This window comes from Aotus nancymaae, unplaced genomic scaffold (genome assembly GCF_030222135.1).
Source record: "Aotus nancymaae isolate 86718 unplaced genomic scaffold, 86718_ANA_hifiasm-v0.15.2.pri h1tg000011l, whole genome shotgun sequence".
NCBI classification, from domain to species: Eukaryota; Metazoa; Chordata; class Mammalia; order Primates; family Aotidae; genus Aotus; species Aotus nancymaae.
Genome location: NW_026988422.1, coordinates 37,405,386 through 37,429,543, shown reverse-complemented (window position 1 = coordinate 37,429,543; position 24,158 = coordinate 37,405,386). Strand labels below are relative to the sequence as shown.

Genomic DNA, 24,158 nt, shown 5'->3' with positions numbered 1-24,158 from the left:
TTGACAGATCTCATTCATTAATAATCTTCTACACGCTAAGCACCAAAAAAAGTCATCTGTAGTCCTATGAGGAAGGTGTTATTACTTCAGATCAGAAAAATTAGAGAAGATAAGTTACCTGTTTAATTTCATATAACTGATCAGGGATGGAGAAAGACTAAATCTTTTTGATGCCCAGATTATCCTTTTTAAAATTGAGATGTAGTTAATACACATACTATTTTTAAAAGTACATATTTTAAATGTACAGCTTGTTAGTTTTACAAATATATACAGCTCAATCATGGCACAGAATTCTTTTATTACTCTCCCAAATTTCCCTTTAATTAAAAACAATTGATCTATAATTTACATACTGGGAAAGCACAAATTTTATATATACAATTCTTGAAGACCTTTTTTTTTTTTGAGAAATCTTATTTTATCCAGATAGCATGGTCCAACAACACTCAAATAATAAATCAAATATAATCAGATGTTAAAGACTGGTCTTCAAACATTATAGCCAATGATGCCATGCTTGCCTATGATCTCTCCAACATAAAACCACATCAACGCCTCAGTGGCCACCAAACCATTCAGCACAACTTCCTTAACTGTGAGTTGTTTGAAGCTACCAGTCTGAGCACTACTGACTATTATTTTTAGTCTCTGAATAGCTCTAGGGATCTCAGCAGAGGTGTGAGGAATCAGCTCAATCTTGGTGGTGTACCAAATGTGGCCAACTGAGGCTTCGAATAAGTCACAGCATCGTTCACCAGCACTGGGGTTTCTCAACAAGGTTACGGATAATTGGGCCATGGTTCTGGGATGGAAAGTCTGTTGCCCTGAATGGCCAGCTGAATGTGACCCCCTGGAAGGAAGACCATTGTTTTAACCTGTCACTTTTAGTTCACTAAATCCACCTTATTTTATGCTATTACACATGGAAATATGAATTCCCCTGTTGTGATGCCCCTGCTCCTTCTGATAACATCTACTCATTTCCCAAGTTTCAGTCTTAACAGTGTCGCCTATTCTATGCCCAAACCTTCACCATTAGTTAACTTTTCTCTATTATCTCCTTGTTATTGGCACTTGAGTTTCATTTTTTAATTCATTTATCACTCTCATTGCAGTCTAGTGGCTAGAGTGTGTGCATGATCTCTTGTTTGTGTTTCTTAGCATCTAGTCTCTTATCAGGCACACAGTTAGTGTTCAAGACATATTTGTTGAATAGGCAAGTGCCTGATGCTAAAGGCATAGGTTAGTGCCTTGGAGGTTATATGTGAAGTTTAGATTTTATGCCAAAGCAACAGAGATCTATTAGAGATTTTACACAATGGAATGTCATGATCAGATCTGTATTTTAGGAAGATAACTGATAGCAGTGTACATGCATTAAAAGAGTGGTGAGAAGAACAGTTATGGGGAATTGAGTTGGGAAATCATTATAGAAGTCTAGGAAAGGGAACATAAGGATATGGATTAGATGAATAGAATTGGCAAGGAGAGCTCAGAATTCAAAAAAAAACATTTCTATGAAAAAGTACTTGCCAGACCTCAATGGGAGAGCTATAGGAGAAAGAAAGTGAAGGACATTCCACGGTCTTTTGATTGGGAGAAAGTAGTTGCATCACTAAATAAGAAAGATTCTATAAGAAAAACAGAAGACGTGGGCCAATTAATTTTAAAGCCCATAGGTATGATGCAAATAGATTAGAGATGAAAATGGAAATATTGGTCAAGATCTCAGAAGAGCAGTTAAAACTAGAGATATAGCATCTGGGCTACATATTTTCCATTTGTCCTTCTCTGTACACTTTCCAGTCTTCTCTGCACCCTAGGATCCCTTGATTTCATTACTGTATGTTGGCTTCCAGGTGGGTGTATGCAATGGGAGGCACCAGCAAAAGTTCAAAGAGCCTAAAGAGAGTAAGTTTTAGATATTTATTTTATGACTCCTTCCCTTTCAGGTCACCATAATCTAGTTGCATACCTCTTCCAAAGGGTGCAGCTCTTTCCCAGTGATCCTCATTAGGCATTCGCTCTCTAGCTTCCAAAAATGGCTTTCTTCCTTTATCCCCAAAATTGCTTTCTTCCTTTATCCCCTCAGGCCTCAGGGCAATAAGACCTAGGGTACTGAACATTCCTTTCTGGTTTCCCTTAGAAATAGTAAATAGTTGCTTTATTAAAACCTTCTCAATTACCCCATTTGAGAGTGCCATCTGTTTCCAGCTGGGCTCCTGATGATTGGCACATACAGATGGTACCTGGAGTTCCTGGAGACAAAATCATCCAAGGAAAGCAGGTAGAGTAAAAAGAGTTCAGGCACGAAAACAAAAATGAATTTAAGTTTCTCACTCAAGACATTTTCAGAGAAATTAATTTGAGAGGGAACAGAGCCAAGGAGGAAAAGGGTTTCAGGAGGAATCAGCTCTGTTGAGATGCCCTTGCTCCTTCTGGTAGCATCCATTCATTTTCCAAGTTTCAGTCTTTACAGTGTCCCCTTTTCTATGCCCAAACCTCTACCATTAGTTAACTTTTCTCTGTTATCTCCTAGTTATTGACATTTTTTATTATTTTATTTTAGTTTTTTATTCATTTATCAAAAGGGTTTCAGGAGGAGTCAACAGTTTCAGATGCTGTGGGAAATCTTCCAGAATAAAAATTGAAGTAGCTTCTTGGTGTTGGTACTTAGGATGCCATTGGTGACTTGTATCAAGAGGAGTTTGGGATAATGGTATAATGTGCTGTGGCAAGAATGAGAATTTTTTAAAAGTTGATGTAAGTATAGACTATTTAAGAGTTTGGAGTTGGGAGAAGGACAAGATAGGCTAGTACTGTGATGAAGAATAGTATAGAAAACTTTTTTAACATAAGGAGAAAATATGCTTTTTTAAATGCTACAGAGAAAAAAGTCATGGGGAAAGTGAGATTAAAGGTACAGAACAAGAGGAAATGGATGGTGTATTAGTCAGGCAAGGCTGTTATAACCAATTACCTTAGACTGGGAGGCCTAAACAACAAATATTTATATCTCACAGTACTGGAGGCTGGAAGTCCAGAATCAAGGTGCTGGTAGATCTAGTGAGGTGAGGGCCCACTTCTCGGTTTGCAGATGACCATCTTCTCATTGTACCCTTACACGGCAGAAAGTAAATAGAGAAAGCATGTACCCCTGTTTCTTATTACAAGGTGTATTAGTCTGTTCTTGCACTGCTGTAAAGAAATACCTGAGACTGGGTCATTTATAGATAAAAGAGGTTTAATTGGCTCACATTTTCACTGAGTGTACAGGATGCATAGTTGGGGAGGCCTCGGGAAACTTACAATCGTGGCAGAAGGTGAAGGGGAAGCAAGCACATCTTATGTGGCTGGAACAGGAGGAAGAGAGAGAAAGGGGAGGAGCTACACACTATTAACCAGATCTTGTGCGAACTTACTATCAGGAGAACAGCAAGAGGAAAGTCTGTCCTTATGATCCAGGCCCTTTGTCCAACACTGGAGATTATAATTCACAATGATATTTGGGTGAGGACACAAATCCAAACCATATCAGAGAGGCACAAGTCCCATTCATAAGAGCTCCACTCTTACAATTTAATTGCTTCTGAAAGGCCCCACCTCCTAATACCATCACAGTGAGAGTTAGGATTTCAACACATGAATCTGGGGTGGTACATACAGTTTCTAACAAATGAATAAGTTCATGGAGGAGGAAAGATGAGAGGAAAAGCTTTTCATACACTTTCCTCCAAATGCCAAGCAAGGATCTAAAAATGAGGTGAACCTCTTATCATAATTAATTAATTAATTAATTTTTTTTTTTTTTTGAGACAGAGTCTCGCTCTGTTATCAGGCTGGAGTGCAGTGGCATGATCTTGGCTCACTACAACCTCTGCCTCTCAGATTCAAGTGATTCTCCTGCCTCAGCCTCCCAAGTAGCTGGAACTACAGGCTCCTGCCACCAAGTCTCGCTGATTTTTGTATTTTTAGTAGAGATGGGTTTCGCCACATTGGCCAGGATGGTCTTGATCCCTTGACCTCATGATCTGCCCACCTTGGCCTCCCAAGAGCCTCCTATCTTTATAGCATGCTGCATACATCACTAACATAGGCATTGCTACTACTGCTTTGCAATGATCTGTTTCCATTTTTGTCTTCCTCTCTTAGGTCCTCAAGGACAGGGTTTGTATCTCAATCTCTGTATCCTCAGTGTATTAGTGTCTTCTCACACTACTAATAAAGACATACCCAAATCTAGGTAATTATAAAGAAAGACATTTAATTGACTCAAAATTCTGCATGACTGAGGAGGTCACAGGAAACTTACAGTCATGGTGAACTCACCTCTTCTCAGGGCTGCAGGAGAGAGAATGAATGCCAAGTGAATGGGGAAGCCCCTTATAAAACCATCAAATCTCATGAGAACTCACTATCATGAGAACAGCATGGAGAAACTGGCCTTATTATTCAGTTATCTCCACCTGGTCCCACCCTTGACATGTGGGGATTATGGGAACTACAACTGAAGATGAAATTTGGGTGGAGACACAGTGAAACCATATCTCCCTCCCCAATCTCATGTCCTCACATTTCAAAACACAATTATACCCTTTCCAACAATTCCCCAAAGTCTTAACTCATTCTATCATTAACTCAAAAGTTTAAGTCCAAATTGTCGTCTGAAAAAAGTTAAGTCCCTTCTGCCTATGAGCCAGTAAAATCAAAAGCAAGTTAGTTACTTCCTAGATACAATAGGGGTACAGGCATTGGATAACTACACGCTTTCCAAATGGGAGAAACTGGCCAAAACAAAGGGGCCACAGGCCCCATGCAAGTCCAAAATCCAATGGGGTAGTCATTAAGCCTTAAAAGTCCAAAATGATCTCCTTTGACTCCATGTTTCACATTCAAGTCACACTGATGCAAGGAGTGGGTTCCCACAGCTTTGAGCAGCTCTGCCCCTATAGCTTTGAAAGGTACAGCCCCTCTCCTGGTTGCTTTCATGGGCTGGCATTGAGTGTCTGTGGTTTTTCAGGTACATGGTACAAGCTATTGGTGAATCCATCATTCTGGGGTCTGAAGGATGGTGGCCCTCTTCTCACAGCTTCACTAGACAGTGCCACAGTGGGGACTCTGTGTGGGGGCTCTGACCCCACATTTCCCTTCTGCACTGCTCTAGCAGATGTTCTTCATGAGGGCTCTGTCCCTGCAGAAAACTTTTGCCTGGACATCCAGGCATTTCCATACAGCCTCTGAAATCTAGCAGAGGTTCCCAAACCTTAATTCTTGTCTTCTATGCACCCACAAGACCAACACCACATGGGAGCTGCCAAGGCTGGGGGCTTGTACCTTCTGAAGCAACATCCTGAGCTCTACCTTGGCCCTTTTTAGCCATGGTTGGAGCAGCTAGAACAGACTGGTCCAGGAAACCATCTTTCCCTTCTAGGACTCTGGGCCTGTGATGGGAGAATCTGGCATGTAGGTCTCTGACAGGTCTTGGAGACATTTTTCCTATTGCCTTGGTGAGTAATATCAGGATCCTCATTACTTATGCAAATTTCTGCATAAATATCTGGCTTAAATATTCTGGCTTAAATATCTCCCTAGAAAATGGGTTTTTCTTTTCTATCACATTGTCAGTCTACAAATTTTCCAAACTTTTATGCTCTGCTTCCTCTTGAATGCCTTGCCACTTAGAAATTTCTTCCACCAGATATTCAAATCATCTCTTTCAAGTTCAAACTTTCACGGATCTCTAGGGCTGGGGCAAAAAGCCACCAGTCGCTTTGCTAAAGCACAACAAGAGTCACTTTTGCTCCAGTTCCCAAAAAGTTCCTCATCTCCATCTAAGACCACCTTATCCTGGATTTCATCATCTATATTACTAGCAGCATTTTGTTTAGAGCCATTCAACCAACCCCTAGGAAGTTTCAAACTTTCCCAAATTTTTCCATCTTTTTCTGAGCCCTCCAAACTGTTCCAACCTCTGCCTGGTACCCAGTTCCAAAGTCCTTCCACATTTCTGCGTATCCTTATACCAACATCCCACTCTCTGCAGTACCAATTTATTAGTCTGTTCTCTCACTGCTAATATACCCAAGACTGGGTAATTTATAAAGGAAAAACATTTGATTGACTCACATTTCAGCATGGCTGGTGACACTTCCAGAAACTTATAATCATGGTTGAAGGCATCTCTTCACAGGGCAGCAGGAGAGAGAATGAGTGCTGAGTGAAGGGAGAAGCCCTTTATAAAACTATCAGATCTTGTGAACTAACTCACTATTAGTAGCACAGCATGGGGGAAACTGCTCCCATGATTCAATTTACTCCACCCAGTCCCACCCTTGACACATGGGGATTACAGGAGCTACAATTCAAGATGAGATTTGGGTGGGGACACAGCCAAACCATATCACTTAGTGCCTAGCATATGAGAGATACTTAACTTTTTTTTTTAAGTTGAAGATTTGACAACATCTTAGGCAGAGTGTTGACAGATATAATAAGAGATTGTTTTATTTCTCTGAGAAATAGTAGGTTCAGTCTTCCTTTATCTAGCATAAAAAAAGATAAAAAGATTGAGAGAAGAAGCCACAGTTTAAAACCACTGCAGTCAGGAATGTTCTGATTTTACTCAGTAAGCAAACTTACTTAATTTCATTTCTCATGTCTTGTTTACAAAGAAGAAAACAATTAATGAGCTGATAGGAGAATTCCATCAGGTTTGTTTTCTTGCTTGTGTGCTCTTAGTTTTGATTAAGATGAATAAGTCTCTCTGAGCCTTATCAATTTGGGTGATTATTAAAATCACATTCTAAAAACTCCAAAACCAGTCCTTGAGCCAGGGACACACTAGAAGGTCCTGCTGCTCTGATCCTTGCCCCAACAGCTGGTGGATCTCTCTTTAGAGTTCTCCTCTCCACTTGCAGCATGATGGACTTCAGTTTGTTTTAGGTATCTAGGTAGTATGTACAGTGAATGACAATGAGATCAATTTTCATATGTGGCCAACTGAATCAGTCTTTTTTTGTGTCAGTGAAACCTTATCAAATCACCTTCTCTATGGCCAGAGGGAAGCATGGGATTTTAACACGGTCTGTATATACATGTATATACAGACTAATACATATGTGCAATTTATTTCTCAGCTGCATCCACAGAAGATTTGAGGTGTCTATTGTATTTTACTTTACCTTTGTCTTTTTTTGTATGGGCAGAAATTAGATCTTTAGAGACCACTGAAGTTACGTCAAGGAGAGGCAACATAATATAGTGGTGAAGAACGCTGATGCTAGATCCTGTTCAAATCCTTTATCCATTCAGATCCTGGCTCTACCATTTAAAAGCTATATGTGCTTTGGGAAACTACTTAATTCCCCTGGGCCACAGTGTCCAGCTCCAGTGGTATAGTATCTGCTTCATAGATTATCATGAGGATTAAAAATCGGAATATGGAAGGCACTTCAACTAGTAACTGGGATATGGCAATATGCCGAAATATTATCTTACTATTTCTTTATAATAACTTCCTGAAAAGAATTACTTATAATGGATGTATTCATAAATAAAGCACAACAAAATGACCTACAGAAATATCATTAGATTATCCAATGAGCCAAGGTACCCATCTAACAATATAGGTAACATATATAAAGTACTTCGTCTTTAGGCTGTGCTAAGTGCCTTATACATGACATCACTGAAAAATTTGACAGGAGAAACAGAGACTGAGAGAAGATTATCAACTTGCCCAACATCGAACAGTTGGTTAAGTGAGATGTGAACGAAGTATTTTGGCTCCAAATGTACATGTTTAAACACAAAGCTACATTGCCTTTTCTTCACACTATTTTCTTCACTGGGCAAAAATATTAGTCAGGATATGATTAGGCTTAATTAAATCTTACAAACAAATCTAACAACACTTTCAGTGAGAAATGCTACAGAATTGTGATTGCTTCTCTCAGAACTGTCATACTTTATTTATATGAGAAATATTAGCGTATTTTATTAGCTTGACATGATTTAGAATTCAAATGTTTGAAGAAGCATTCCTTAGCTTTCGCTTTAGAATACACACAGCTACCTGAACATTTGAAAGACCCAGTTAGAAACCCAATCCCATTTTCTCCCCCATGAATGAAGAACACCTACCAATATAATGTGTATGAATTACTTTTTAAAAGTAGAGATTTGTACCATGGTCATAAAGACTTCCACCAGTTAGAAATTTTCAACTCAGGAAGATACTAGATTCAGAAAATTTCAAATGCAATTACTTTGCTCATGCTTAATGAAAACAGGGGAAATAAATCCTGATGTTCTCATTTCTCTATATCTGTAATGTGACCTCCCTTTAAAACAAATTCATGCTTTCATAAGTCATAATGCATATATGTAATTTTGCTTTAGATACATTATTTATTATGAAGAAATAGCCGTAGTACCTTCTTCCTCAAATTCCACTTTGTAAAAGAAAATACTTTAGATAAAAATTAAATATTTAATATTTATGAATCATTTTCCAGATTTTCAGCTAATAGCCTACTCGAGAACATAGCAAAATATACCTAACAATGTGGATATTAGTAGCTTCTGCTATTAGTTCTGATTACAAATCACCATCTTTACCTTTCTAAAAATTTCCCGCTTTAACATATGAATTTTGGAATAAAACATCTCACAAATCCAAAATTAGAAAAGTTGTTTATATCAGAATACTGTAGGTATAAAGTGGATAGATTATAGCCCAAACTTTTAAATGAATTTTCTCTTGACTTTATATGTAGGACTTTCTTGATGTATTAATTGGGTGTTTTTAAAATAAGCCATTAAATTTATTTACCTTGGTGCCTATGGAGGCTGATGAATATAGTGGTTGAGATCTGGTAAACTGTCCAGAAAAAACAACCCTGATTTGTAGTATTTGCCAATTTCCACTATGTAAATACATAGTATTTCCATCATAGCCAATTTCAGTCTGCCAACTTGAAGTTACTGAACTTGAAATTGGGAAAAGATGCAGGCAATTAGCTTTCAAACTTGTAGGATTCAGCTCCTGCATACTGCTGTTGAGACTCCAGGCTCAAAGTTGGCAAGACTTGAGCTTACCTTCTAGTTCTGCTACATGCTAGATGTATGAATTTACTTAATCATTTCATGCTCCAGTTTTACCAGATTTAATACAAAAGCAGGATAATACTTGTGTCTATCTTACAAAGTTCTGTAGTGATCAGATGAGATAATATCTGCAGAGGACTTAGAAGAGGTCTTGGCACATAGAATGTGATTTATATATGTTAACTCCCCCATTCCCTGGCAACCACTAATTTACTTTCTGTCTATATATTTGCCTCCTCTGGGCATTGCATGTAAATGGACTTATACAATATGCAGCCTTCTGTGTCTGACTTTTTTCACTTAGCATCATGTTTTGAAGGTACATCCATATTGTAGCCTGTATTCTTACATATTCCTTTTCATAAATGAACAGTATTCTACTATATGGATATATCACATTTTAAAAAACCATGTATCGCTGGGAGACCAGCCTGACCAACATGGAGGAACCCCATCTCTACTAAAAATACAAAATTAGCCAGGTGTGGTGGCATATGCCTGTAATCCCAGCTACTCAGGAGGCTGAGGCAGGAGAATCACTTGAACCTGGGAGGCAGAGGTTGTGGTGAGCTGAGATCTCAGCACTGCACTCCAGCCTGGGCAACAAGAGCGAGGCTCCATCTCAAAACAAAAAACAAAAAATCCATGTATCAGTTGAACATTTGGTTTGTTTCCATTATTTGGTTATTATGAACATATTACTGAAAGACTTAATACTGTTAAGATGGCAATACTATCCAAATCTACAAACTCAATGCAATCTATATTAATGCAATTTATACATCTATAGTCAACTGATTTTTGACAATGATGCCAAGACTATTCAATGTGTAAAAAAAACAGTCACACTCGTGTATAAATTTTTGTGCAAACATATGCTTTCAGTCCTTTTGGGTACATATATGGGAGTGAAATTTCTCACCAGCAGTGTATGAAGATTCCAGTTTCTCCGTATCCTCACCAACAGCTAGTTATTAATTTCTATTTGTAAAATTATAGCTAATTTAGTGTATGTTTCATAGTATATCATTGTGGTTTTGATCTGCATTTCCCTCAGGACTAATTATGTGGGTACCTTGTTATGCATTTGTTATCTGTTCATGTGTTTATTTGCCATTTGTCTATCTTTTTTAGAGAATAGCTGTTTGTCCAGAATATCCTTTGTCCATTTTTTTTTAAGATGGAGTTTCACTCTTGTTGTCCAGGCTGGAGTGCAATGGCACAATCCCTGCCCACAGCAACCTCCGTCTCCCAGGTTCAAGAGATTCTCCTGCCTCAGACTCCCAAGTAGCTGGGATTACAGGCATGTACCACCACACCCAGCTAATTTTTTGTATTTAATAGAGACTGGGATGTACCATGTTGGTAGGGCTGGCCTCAAATCTGACCTCAGGTGATCTACCTGCCTCTGCTTCTCAATGTGCTGCGATTATAGGTGTGAGCCACTGCACCCAGCTTTCCTTTTTCTACCTGTTAATTAGATTGTCTTTTCATTGTACTTTTTTGTCTGTTTGTATTTCACCTGTTTTTAAATACTTCTGAGGATTTTTTTTATTGTTCTTCATATAAAATACATTCTGGACATGAGACCTTTATCAGATATATAATTTATAAAAAAGTTCTTCCACTCTGTGGATTACCTTTCACTGTCTTGAGAGTGTCCTTAGATACACAAACATTTTTAATTTTGACGAAGTCCAGCTTATCTATATTGTTTTGTTGCTTGTGCTTTTGGTATCATAATTAAGAAATATTGCCTGATCCAAGGTTATGAAGACTTACATCTAGGTTTTCCACTTTGCATATTTGGTCAATTCTGAGATTTATTTTTATATGTAGTGTGAGGTATGGGTCCAGTTATTTGCATATGGACATCCAATTGTCCCAGTGCCATTTCTTGAAAAAAACTCTTTTTTTCTCCATTGAATAGTCTTGGCACCATTGTCAAAAATCAATTGAGCTGGGTACAGTGGCTCATGCCTGTAAATCCCAGCACTTCAGGAGGCTGAGGCACGTTGATCATTTGAGGCCCAAGTTCAAGATCAAGTTCAAGGCCAACATGGTGAACCCCTATCTCTACTAAAAATACAAAAATTAGCAAGGCATGGTGGTGTGTGATTGTAATCCCAGCTACTCAGTAGCCTGAGTTGGAGAATCACTTGAGTCTGGGAGGTAGAGGTTACAGTGATCTGAGATTGTGCCACTGCACTCCAGCCTGGGCAACAGAGTGAGACTCTGTCTCCAAAAATAATAATAATAAATTGACTATAGATGTATAGATTGCATTAATAGAGATACAGATTGCATTGAATCTATAGATTTGGGTAATATTGCCATCCTAACAATATTAAGTCTTTCACTTAATGAACGTAGCATGACCTTTTATTCACTTAGGTCTCTAATTTACTTTAATAATGTTTTGAAGTTTCCTTCACTTCCTTGGTTAAATTTACTTCTATTCAATTCTTTTTGATGCCATTGTTAGTAAGTTGTTTTTGTAATTTCATTTTTGGATTATTCCTTGCTAATGTACAAAAATAGAACTTATTTTTGTATATTGATCTTGTATACTGCAACTATTGACCTTTTTTCTTAGAGTTAAGAGGTTTCATATTTTTTACTCCTTTAGGGTTTTCTATATAATCTCACTTAATTATACGAATAGAAATGGCAAGAGCAGACATCATTGTCTTTTTACTGATCTTATGGAAGAGCTTTCAGTCTTTAACCATTAAGTATAATGGTAGTTGTGGGTTTTTCATAAATTACCTTCATCAGATTGAGGAAGTTCCCTTCTATTCCGAGCTTGTTCTATTCCTAGTTTGTCTATTAGATGTTATCGAATTTTTCTTCTGTTTACAGAGATGATCATGTGGGGTTTTCCCCCTTTCATTCTACAAATATGATGTATTACATTGATTAATTTTTTCCTATATTGAACCAACTTTGCATTCCTGGGATAAACTGCTTGATCATCTTTACAATATTTAATTCATTTAATATGCTCCTAGATTTGGTTTGCTAGTATTTTGTTGAGGGATATTGATCTGTGCTTTTGTTTTTCTTGTGGTGTCTTTACCTGGTTTTGATATCAAGGTAAAAGAAGTCTCAACCAGGCTTGGTGGCTCACGCTTGTAATCCCAGCACTTTGGGAGGCCGAGGCGGGCGGATCACCTGATGTCAGGAGTTCGAGACCAGCCTGGCCAACATGGTGAAACCCCGTCTCTACTAAAAATACAAAAATCAACAGGGAGTGGTGGTGGGCACCTGTAATCCCAGTTACTCAGGAGGATGAAGCAGGAGAATCACTTGAACCTGGGAAGCGGAGATTGTAGTGAATCGAGATGGCACCATTGCACTCCAGCCTGGGAAACAGAGCGAGACTCCATCTCAAAAAAAAAAAAAAAAAAAAAAAAAAATTTACAAAGAAAAAAAAGAAGTCGCAGAAAATGAGTTAAGAAGTATTATTTCTCATGTTTTTAAAAAGGGTTTGAGGTTGGGCACAGTGGCTCATGCCTATAATCCCAGAACTCTGGGAGGCTAAAGCGGGTGGATCACCTGAGGTCAGGAGTTTGAGACCAGCATGGCCAAAATGGTGAAACACTGTCTCTACTAAAAATAAAAAATAAAAAATAAATTAACTGGGCATGGTGGCACATGCCTGTAATCTCAGCTACTCAGGAAGCTGAGAGGAGAATCTCTTGAACCTGGGAGGCAGAGGTTGGAGTGAGCCGAGATCATGCCATTGCACTCCAGCCTGGGTGACAGAGTGAGACCCTGTCTTAAAAAAAAAAAAAGTGTATGAAAGGGTTTGGTGTTCTTTAAAGATTTAGTTCAATTCACAATTGAATACATCTGATTCTGGGCTTTTCTTCTTTGCAACTTTTTGATTATTTACTAATTGTCTCTACTTGTTACATAGTCTATTTAGATTTCCTTTCTTCTTTTTTTGAGTGAGTTTTGATAGCATGTATGTTTCAAGCAATTTGTCCATTTCATTTAGATTATCCAATTTCCTGACATACAACTGTTCATTGCATTCTCTTATCGTTTTATTTCTGTAAGGTTGGTAGTAATGTTCCTACTTTCACTTCTGATTTTAATAATTTGAGTTTTCTTTTTTTTTCAGTATAGCTAAAGATTTGTCATTTTTTAATCTTTTCAAAGAATCACCTTTTGATTTCATTTATTTCTATATTTCTTATTCTCATTTTGTTTATATCTTCACTGTAATATTTTTATATCTCCTTTCTCTTTGTTTTCAGTTTAGTTCATTCTTTTCCCTTTCTTTTTGTTGTTTCTTATGGTGGAAGTTAGGTTATTGACTTAAGATCTTTCTTCCTTTATAATGTAGTTGTTTACAACTATAAATTTCTCTCTGAACATTGCTTTTGCTGCACCCCATGTTTTGGTATGCTGTGTTTTTGTTTTTCACTCATCTCAAAGTGTTTTCTTTGTGATTGCTTCTTTGACCCATTGTCCCAACTCTTATTTATTGCCTAAAAATGTTTTCAGCAAATGCCTTCTGGATAGTAGCTTTGGTGCTGCATGAATTCCAAGTTAGGCAAGATAAAACAAGTTTTTTGAGTCAATCTTCTAGTGAGCTACTGGTTGATCAACTGAGGGCAAATCTTTATAAATGAAGTTCATTTTGTTTTTTCCTATTCCGGGAATGCAGACTTTTATTTTTACGGTTGTAGCTGAGCTGAGGAGTGAGTAGGTGATGAAAATGGGAAGTGGAGGGTAGAGGGATGTCAAGGGGGAAAACTTGTGTAGAGAAAACACTTGGACTTCAGATTTAGACTGAACTGAGTTTGGGTTCTGACTCTATCACTTTATGCAAGAAAAACAGTATTTAACCTCTTAAGCTCTGAGTCTCTTCTTGCAGTAAATGGGGGCATTAATATCTACTTTTTACACTGTTCTTAGGAATAAATGTATTCTAACCTGCCCAGCACCATTAATGGCACATAGCAGTTGCCCAATAAACATCAGTTCTGATCTTTTCGACAACACCACTTCTGTGAATGTAAATGTGGACAACCAACTCTGGTGGTGGCAGTGTTTGAAGGAATGAGAGAGAGAACATTCTTGCCATATGCCTAAACACTCAAACCAGTTCAGAACATGGGGAAGAGAATGGATTTGATTCTAACTGGAAGCAGTATAATGTAATGATGAGAAAAAAATCAGATACAATAGGTACCAATTTCATTTTCTATTCAACTAGATGTCTGATTTAAAGTTATTATTTAATTTATAGCAACTTCAGCTTTCTCATCTGTAAGTAGATAATAATACATATTATTGGACTTAATGGGAGTACTAAATGAGGTAAAACTTCTCAGCATTACCTGGAGAAAACATGAATTCTAATTCTTTACCTGCAGAAGCAATAATATTCATTCCGTTTACAGGGGGATGATGGGTGGGGAGAATATTGACGCTTCCTTTTTTGTTTACTGCAATTATTACATAGGCACTGCCTGTTTTTGTTGACCATTGTAATGAGTCCCATTTCAATTGGATCATATTCGTGAGTTAGGGCAGATTGGAATAGACAGTCTAGTTTCTCTGGTTAAAATAGGCTGTGGGATACTATTTCTTTAAAAATAATAGTTGCGAATTTAACATCAATGTGTTTATCTTTTCATAAACCCTACTTGTCAGGATCTTCTGTCTTGTTTAGTTAATAACATACAAATTGAGAAAAGTATACCTTCATCTTTAAATTCATGACTTTCTAGTTTTCACAATGAATCTCTAAATTGCAAATCAGAATCTAGAAATCTCAAGTAGAAAAAACTTTAGGGGGCGCCAAGATGGCCGAGAGAAGCCAGCGCCAGAATGCAGCTCACAGCAAATGAGACAGAAAGGGCTGGAGCACTTCAGGGTTCCAAATAAGGTGCCAGGTTCTTTTCTGTGGGACTGATAGGGCACTGGAATTGGGCCCAGGGAAGGAGCCTCAGGGCCACAGCCGCCCAGGGGGCGCAAATCAAGACGGGGTGAAAGGTGCAGCCGGCAGGTAGGGTCGGGGGACTTAACCCCCTGGGAGCTCCATTTCGGATCCTGTGCTTCCCTCATCCCTCCTGCAACCTACGATCCACGGGGCCCTGCCTGATGGTGGGGCGACGTGAGTAGTCGATGCGAATCTGAGCAGCAGCTACCGCCCTGCTCGGCAAGTTGTCGCAGGGACCTGGGCGGAAGTTTGGACTAACGCCAGGGGGACAGACTGTCCCACTTTGGGAGAGACGCCATTGGAAAGGCGGGGCCAATCTCACCTGCAAATAAACACCAGGGAAGGACCACCCACCCAACAACCTGATTGAACCGGAGAGAGCCCAGCAACACCCTTTACAGGCCAAAAAAGATACAGCTCCAACCTCAACAGAAAAAAAAGTCCACTCAGTGACTCCTGAAATCACCAACTTCAAAGATTAAAGGGAGATAAATCCATGAAGATGGGGAAAAAAAACAGCGCAAAAAGGATGAAACCACCAAAGAACAGAACACCTCTTCTCCTCCCAGGGATCACAACTCCTTGCCATCAAGGGGACAAAAAAAGACAAAGAATGAATCTGACGAATTGACAGCAGCAGGCTTCAGAAGGTGAGTAATAACAAACTTCTCTGAGTTAAAAGACCATGTTCTAACCCAATGCAAAGACACTAAGAACCCTGAGAATAGGTTAGACGAAATGCTAACTAGAATAACCAGCTTAGAGAAGAACATAAACGACTTGATGGAACTGAAAAACACAGCATGAGAACTTGGCAAGGCAGACACAAGTTTCAACAGCCGAATTAATCAAGCAGAAGAAAGGATATCAGAGATAGAAGATCAAATCAATGAAATAAAATGAGAAGGCAAGATTAGAGAAAAAAGAGTGCAAAGAAATGAACAAAGCCTCCAAGAACTATGGGATTAGGTGTAAAGACCTAATCTACACTTGGTCGGCGTACCTGAACGTGACAGGGAGAATGAATCCAAGTTGGAAAACACTCTTTAGGATATTATCCAAGAGAACTTCCACAACCTAACAAGGCAGGCCAACATTCAAATCCAGGAAATACAGAGAACACCACAAAGATATTTCTCAAGAAGAGCAACCCCAAGGCAAATAGTTGTCAGATTCACCAGGGTTGAAATGAAGGAAAAAATCCTAAGGGCAGCCAGAGAGAAAGGTCGAGTCACCCACAAAGGAAAGACCATCAGACTCACAGCGGATCTCTTGGCAGAAACTCTGCAAGCTAGAAGGGAGTGGGGGGGGCCAATATTCAACATCCTTAAAGAAAAGAACTTTCAACTCAGAATTTCATATCCAGCCAAACTAACCTTCATAAGTGAAGGAGAAATAAAATCCTTTACGGACAAGCAATTGCTGAGAGATTTCGTCACTATAAGACCTGCCTTCCAGGAGCTACTAAAGGAAGTACTAAATAGGTAAAGGAACAATCAGTACCAGCCACTGCAAAAACGTACCAAATGGTAAATAATAATGATGCAATGAAGGAGCCACGTCAATTAATGGTCAAAACAGCCAGCCAGTAACAAAATGGCAGAATCAAATTCAAACATAACAATATTAATGTTGAATGTAAATAGCCTAAACACCCCAATCAAAAGACATAGACAGGCAAACTGGAAAAAAATCAAGACCCATCAGTGTGCTGTATTCAGGAGACCCATCTCACATGCAGAGACTCACACAGACTCAAAATAAAAGGATGGAAGATGATTTACCAAGCAAATGGAGAGCAAAAAAAGCAGGGATAGCAATCCTAGTCTCTGATAAAATGGACTTTAAACCAACAAAGATCAAAAGAGACAAAGAAGGGCATTATACAATAGTAAAAGTATCAGTGCAACAAGAAGAGCTAACTATCCTAAATATTTATGCGCCCAATGCAGGAGCACCAAGATACATAAAGCAAGTTCTTAAAGACCTACAAAGAGACTTACACTCCTGCACAATAATAGTGGGAGACTTTAACACTCCACTGACAATATTGGACAGATCAACAAGACAGAAAGTCAACGAGGATATCCAGGACTTGAACGCAGATTTGCACCAAGCGGACCTAATAGACATTTACAGGATGCTTCACCCCAAATCCACAGAATACACATTCTTCTCAGCACTACATTGCACTTACTCCAAAATTGACCACATAATTGGAAGTAAATCACTCAGCAAATGAAAAAGAATGGAAATCATAACAAACACTCTCTCAGACCACAGTGCAATCAAATTAGAACTCAGGATTAAGAAAAGCACTCAAAACCGCACAATCACATGGAAACTGAACAACTTGTTCCTGAATGATGAATGGATAAACAATGAAATGAAGGCAGAAATAAAAATGTTCTTTGAAACCAATGAGAATGAAGACACAATGAACTAGATCCAATGGGACACATTTAAAGCAGTGTCTAGAGGGAAATTTATAATAATAAATGATCACATGAGAAACAAAGAAAGATCTAAAATTGACACCCTATTATCAAAATTGAAAGAGCTAAAGGAGCAAGATCAAAAAACTCAAAAGCAAGCAGAAGACAAGAAATAACTAAGATCAGAGCAGAACTGAAGGAGATGGAGACACAAAAACCCTTCAAAAAATCAATAAATCCAGGGGCTGATTTTTTGAAAAGATCAACAGAATAGACCTCTAGCTAGACTAATAAAAAAGAAAAGAGAGAAGAATCAAATAGATGCAATGAAAAACGATAAAGGGGAGATCACCACTGATTCTTCAGAAATACAAACTACCATCAGAGATTACTACAAACAACTCTATGCACATAAACCAGTAAACCTGGAAGAAATGGATAAATTCCTGGACACTTGCACACTCTCAAGACTAAGCCAAGAGGACGTTGAAACCCTGAATAGACCAATAACAAGGTCTGAAGTTGAGGCAGCAATTAATGGCCTACCAACCAAAAAAAGTCCAGGTCCAGACGGGTTCACAACTGAATTCTACCAGATATACAAAGAGGAGCTGGTATCATTCCTGTTGAAACTATTTCAAACAATCCAAAAAGAGAGAATCCTGCCTAACTCTTTCTATGAGACCAACATTATCCTGATACCAAAATCTAGCAGAGACACAACTAAAAAAGAAAACTACAGGCCAATATCCATGATCAACATTGATGCAAAAATCTTCAATAAAATACTGGCAAACCAAATCCAACAGCACATCAAAAAGCTTATCCTTCGGGATCAAGTAGGCTTCATACTGGGGTTGCAAGGCTGGTTCAATATATGCAAATCTATAAACATAATTCACCACATAAACAAAACCAAAGACAAAAACCACATGATTGTCTCAATAGATGCAGACAAGGCCTTTGACAAAATTCAACAGCCCTTTATGTTAAGAACTCTGAATAAACTAGGTATCGATGGAACATATCTCAAAACAATAAAAGCTATTTATGAAACCTACAGCCAATATCATACTGAATGGGCAAAATTTAGAAACACTCCCTTTAAAAACTGGCATTAGACAAGGATGCCCTCTCTCACCACTCCTATTCAATATAGTATTGGAAGTTCTAGCCAGAGCAATTAGGCAAGAAAAAGAAATAAAGGGCATTCAATTAGGAAAAGAAGAAGTCAAATTGTCCCTATTTGCTGACTATGTGATCGTATATTTAGAAGACCTCATCGTCTCAGCCCAAAACCTCCTTAAGCTGATAAACAACTTCAGCAAAGTCTCAGGATACAAAATCAATGTGCAGAAATCACAAGCATTCCTATATACCAATAACAGACAGAGAGCCAAATCATGAGCAAACTCATATTTACAATTGCTACAAAGAGAATAAAATGCCTAGGAATACAACTAATGAAGGATATGAAAGATCTCTTCAAGGAGAACTACAAACCATTGATCAAGGAAATAAGAGAGGAAACAGATGGAAAAACATTCCATGCTCATGGTTAGGAAGAATCAATATTGTGAAAATGGCCATGCTGCCCAAAGTAATTTACAGATTCAATGCTATTCCCATCAATCTACCACTGACCTTCTTCACATACCTGGAAAAAACCACTTTAAACTTCATATGGAACCAAAGAGAGCCCATATAGCCAAGACAATCCTAAGCAAAAAGAACAAAGCTGGAGGCATCACACTACCTGACTTCAAACTATACTACAAGGCTACAGTAATCAAAACAGCATGGTACTGGTGCCAAAACAGAGATATAGACCAATGGAACAGAACAGAGGCCTCGGAGGTAACACCACACATCTACAACCATCTGATCTTTGACAAACTGGACAAAAAGAAGCAATGGGGAAAGAATTCCCTGTTTAGTAAATGGTGTTGGGAAAACTGACTAGCCATATGCAGGAAGCTGAAACTGGACCCCTTCCTTACACCTTATACAAAAATTAACTCCAGATGGATTAAATACTTAAACATAAGAACTAAGACCATAAAAACCCTAGAAGAAAACCTAGGCAAAACCATTCAGGACATAGGCACAGGCAAGGACTTCATGACTAAAACACTAAAAGCAATGGAAACAAAAGCCAAAACAGGCAAATGGGACCTAATTAAACGTAAGAGATTCTGCACAGCAAAAGCAGCAATCATTAGGGTAAACCAGCAACCAACAGAATGGGAAAAAATTTTCCCAATCTACCTGTCAGTCAAAGGGCTAATATCCAGAATCTACAAAGAACTAAAGCAGATTTACAGGAAAAAAACAAACCCATTCAAAAGCAGGCAAAGGATATGAACAGACACTTTTCAAAAGAAGACAAATATGCAGCCAACAAACATATGAAAAAATGCTCATCATCATTAGTCATTAGAGAAATACAAATCAAAACCACATTGAGATATCATCTCATGCCAGTTAGAATGGCAATCATTAAAAAATCTGGAGACAACAGATGCTGGAGAGGATGTGGAGAAATAGGAACACTTTTACAATGTTGGTGGGAGTGTCAATTAGTTCAACCATTGTGGAAGACAGTGTGGCGATTCCTCAAGGATCTAGAAATAGAAATTCCATTTGACCCAGCAATCCCATTACTGGGTACATACCCAAAGGATTAGAAATCATTCTATCATAAGGACACATGCACATGAATGTTCATTGCAGCACTGTTTACAATAGCAAAGACCTGGAACCAACCCAAATGCCCATTGATGATAGACTGGACAAAAACATGTGACACATTTACACCATGGAATACTATGCAGCCATAAAACATGATGAGTTCGTGTCCTCTGTAGAGACATGGATGAACCTAGAAACCATCATTCTCAGCAAACTGACACAAGAACAGAAAACCAAACACCACATGTTTTCACTCATAGGCGGGTGATGAACAATGAGAACATTTGGGCACAGGGAAGGGAACAACACTCACAGGGCTAGGTTGGGAGGTGGAGGGGAGGGGAGGGGGGAACAATGGGGGGAGTGGGGAGGAAGGGGAGGGATAACACCAGGAGAAATGCCTGATGTAGGCAAAGTAGTGGGGATGGAGACAGCAAACCACCATGGCATGTATGTACCTATGCAACAATCCTGCAGGATGCAGGACGTGCACATGTACCCCAGAGCCCAAATACAATAAAAAAAATAATAATAATAGCTGCTACTATAGGAACGCTTACTTGGTCTAGGTTCTTTACCCAAGGTTTGCTAATAGCCATTGAAGCCCTCCAAAGGAATTAAAGTTTTAAGGAGTCCAAACTACATGTTCAATATTGTACAGCTTGTAGTGGCAAAGCCAGAAGATAAATGCAGATCTTTTTGAAAGCTCCCCTTCCTGCCTCAACTGGTTCTCACCATGATCTCACCAGGCCTTTGCTTTCCCACTTTAACCCAGGTAGACAAGGTCCCTCTCAACAGTAAGTCTTTATAGCACTTTGTTTTCACTTTTCACATGGCTTATATATATATACTTTTTACTAGTCATCAAAGTCATTTGAGTTCTTGCATAATTTCCTTGATTCAATTATACTCCTTGAGGACACTATTGCTTACCATTGTATCAACAAGAATGCTGTCAGCTTTTCACAATAGGGACATTTAATTGTCTCTCAAAGTAAGTCTGGAAATAGAAGGCAGTTTAACAGTTTTTTAAAGGGCCCGAGCTCTTTCTATTTCCTCTCCACCATACTTAGCGTATTAGATTTTTATTTCTGGCCTGTCACTTCACAGTTGCAAGATGGCTGTCACAGATCTAGGCATCTGGTTATTGTTCAAGATAATAAGAGGGGAATGGACAGCACCATTGAGCCATCCACTCATGCCTGTGCCTTATAAGACAAGAAAAGCCTCCAGGAGCTCCTTGATTTAGCTTCCCTGTACTTCCCGTTCCAACACTGGGTCCCTTTGTAATTCTTCAAGTGTACAAATACTACCACCTTCCAAATTTCCCCAAGTGCAGTGAATTCCAGCTGAGGAATTTCAAGACCCTTTTAGAGTCTTAGTGGCAGTTACAATCTATGTGATGTTAAGTAGAGGACGAGAACGCTGAGGGCATACTTAGATACTGCACAGCTGTTGAGGATCCCTTCCTCAGAGTTGTGCCCATGTTTCTACATCGACTTTGTATCACCTGAAATTTAAACTCATGCCTCTGCAAAGTTACAAATTCTATGATGGTGAAGATCTTTGGGCTTGCTAACAGTTAGTCAGTCCCGCACTGTTAAGTCTGTGAGCACCAAGAGTCTACTTTAACACCTTTTGTGATGAATAAGGTGGACTGTGCAAGTTTCTTGCTGAATTATTACCTCTTACTTTCTTAAGAGAAAGTCTTTGTTGATAGCTAACTTTCAGACCCTAGCATATGTTTAGTAACAGTTCCCTCAGGTGCCAGCAATAGGTAGAATAAACTGTAGAGATGTTTCAGGTGAATAGCATTTTACCCTGTACCTTGGTACAAATTGTGAGCCAATTATTTATGAGTAGAGCCCAATTTGTTTAAACCTCATTGACCTTTAATACAGTTATGACATGTGTCTTGACTTGATTCTTCCCTCTATTGATTTGGTCTGGAAAAGTAAAACAAGAGGTGAAATGGCCCCTCAGGGTAAGTTAAAATTGTAGGTTACAGCCATGTTAAATTGCTTTAGTATACTTTGTGTCCTTTAGAATCAGAAAATGAAGCAATAAAGTAGGTTGATGTAAGTAATTCTTGTTTTTAAAAGGACCTTGAAGTGCTCTTAACAATATCATGGATTTGATAAGATCTGCTTCAGACCTCTTAATTTAAAATGAACATAAAGATGGTAAAGCCGTAGGAATGTTGAAATACTAGTGTTGTGCTAACAGCTTTGAAACTGAATTCACGGGAGAGGATGGATAGGAATTCTTCACTATTGTCTGCCATACTTGGGGAAAATTAAAGCAGCAGTCACTGCTAGGAATTTCCTGGGGGGCATATCCAGGTGTACAAAATATTTAGGAGGGTTTCAAATGTTTTTGCTCATCGCTTATATGCTATCAAGTTCAGACAGTGCTTCAAACTCAGGGAATTTTTCAAGTTTTAAATCTTAATTTTTGTGACAGGTAAACCTTTTAAACCTGACTGCTCATAACCTTTTCCTCTCGCCTCCCTTTTCTCTTACTTGTCTGTGATTATTGTGGTGTTGATAGGCTAAGTAGAGAGCTGAAGAAAACAGAAAACATTAACTCACATAGAAAAGGAGAGAGTGCACCAGTAGTTTGAGAAAAGAAAGGGCAAGAGCCCACACGCTAACATGGGCCGGGTTTGGGGATAGAGGATCTCGACTCTTAAACAGGGAGGAGAAAGAGTTGATATATGGTTTATACAGAGAGAAATAAAGAAAGCTGGTTTCAAAACATGTTCTTGGGCGTGAGGCATGGTGTGCTTTGAAATAATTAGGTATTTATTTAGATTGCTTGTGATTTACTTTTGGATGAGTGAACTGTTACTATTTTTTAATGAACTTGAATTTGGTTTCAACGTAAGAATAAGCTGGTTTGGCTTTATTCTGGTTACCATTATTATTCTTGAAGTAGGCATCTTTTGCCTTTTAAAGCTCTTTCTTACCTGTCAATAATAGCGGTTCAATTGATTACGCATAAAGAAAGTATATGACAGACAGAAAGAGATTCAGAGCTGGAGTTTGGAGAGGAGACTAGAAGATGAACCAGAAGACATGGAATGGCTGTAGAACACACAAAGCTGGACCAGAGTTGGAGGCTTTTGAGATAAATGGGCAGTCTGCAGGAGAAGTTGTCACTCCTAGGACTTCAGACCCTGCTAAAATACTGCTTTCTTGGTATCAGCTCATGCTTCTATATATTTAACTCTAGAGCTCCATTTATGCCATTAATAACCAGAAAGCTAGTTTAAGCCCTCTAGAGCCCTGTGTAACGTGACGTGCTAACTCGAAAATTCCACACTCTGAAGATTATATGTGAGCCATATAATTCAGGAGCCTCTATGTAAGTATGCTTGATTTAAGGCTTGTGAAAAGGCAGTCACAAAGAGGCAATCAGTGCATTGGACTAGGGATTAGGTGGCAAGTTTAAACCAAGAAATCAATCATTCCTTTGGTCAAAAACTTCAAACTCCATTGTTGCCATCAAGGATAACATAGCATGTGGGAAGGAGTCAGGACCACTTGCTAGTGAGTCTTTCCAGCATGTGGTCACTTACTTACCCTTAATATCTCCCTGCTTGAAAAGATCATTCTACGGGATAGGGTTCAGCTCTCTTGGTCCGTGTCTGTATTCTTTCTGTGGCTGTCAAGCTTCTCCTCTGTTGAGACACATAGAAAGCGTTTCTTAAGTGCTAACATTATGAATATTCTGTCCTAGATGCAGTGCTATTTTCAAAGTTCATCATCTAATCATGATAAGCATGCCACTAAGAATGGCTTATAACAAGAATTTAAAAATTGCTGCAGCTCTTACATTGCAAGGTTCTTTGAACTGACTGAACCATGGACTACACCATAGTCAAGCCATGGTGACCCTGTACACCTCTAGATGGCCTCCTGGAGTCAGAAAATCTGAGATAACAAGAAAACCACAAAAGG

General features: G+C 38.7%; 1 protein-coding gene across 1 annotated transcript in view; it reads right to left on the bottom strand.

The window, feature by feature from the left end:
- Positions 1 to 24,158, bottom strand: part of CDIN1 (CDAN1 interacting nuclease 1) — a 410,017-nt gene that overhangs the window by 250,769 nt on the left and 135,090 nt on the right. Inside the window, exon 2 of the mRNA XM_021674836.2 lies at positions 23,781 to 23,878. The gene's annotated coding sequence lies outside the window, so the exon portion shown is untranslated. The remainder of the gene's footprint in view (positions 1 to 23,780; positions 23,879 to 24,158) is intronic.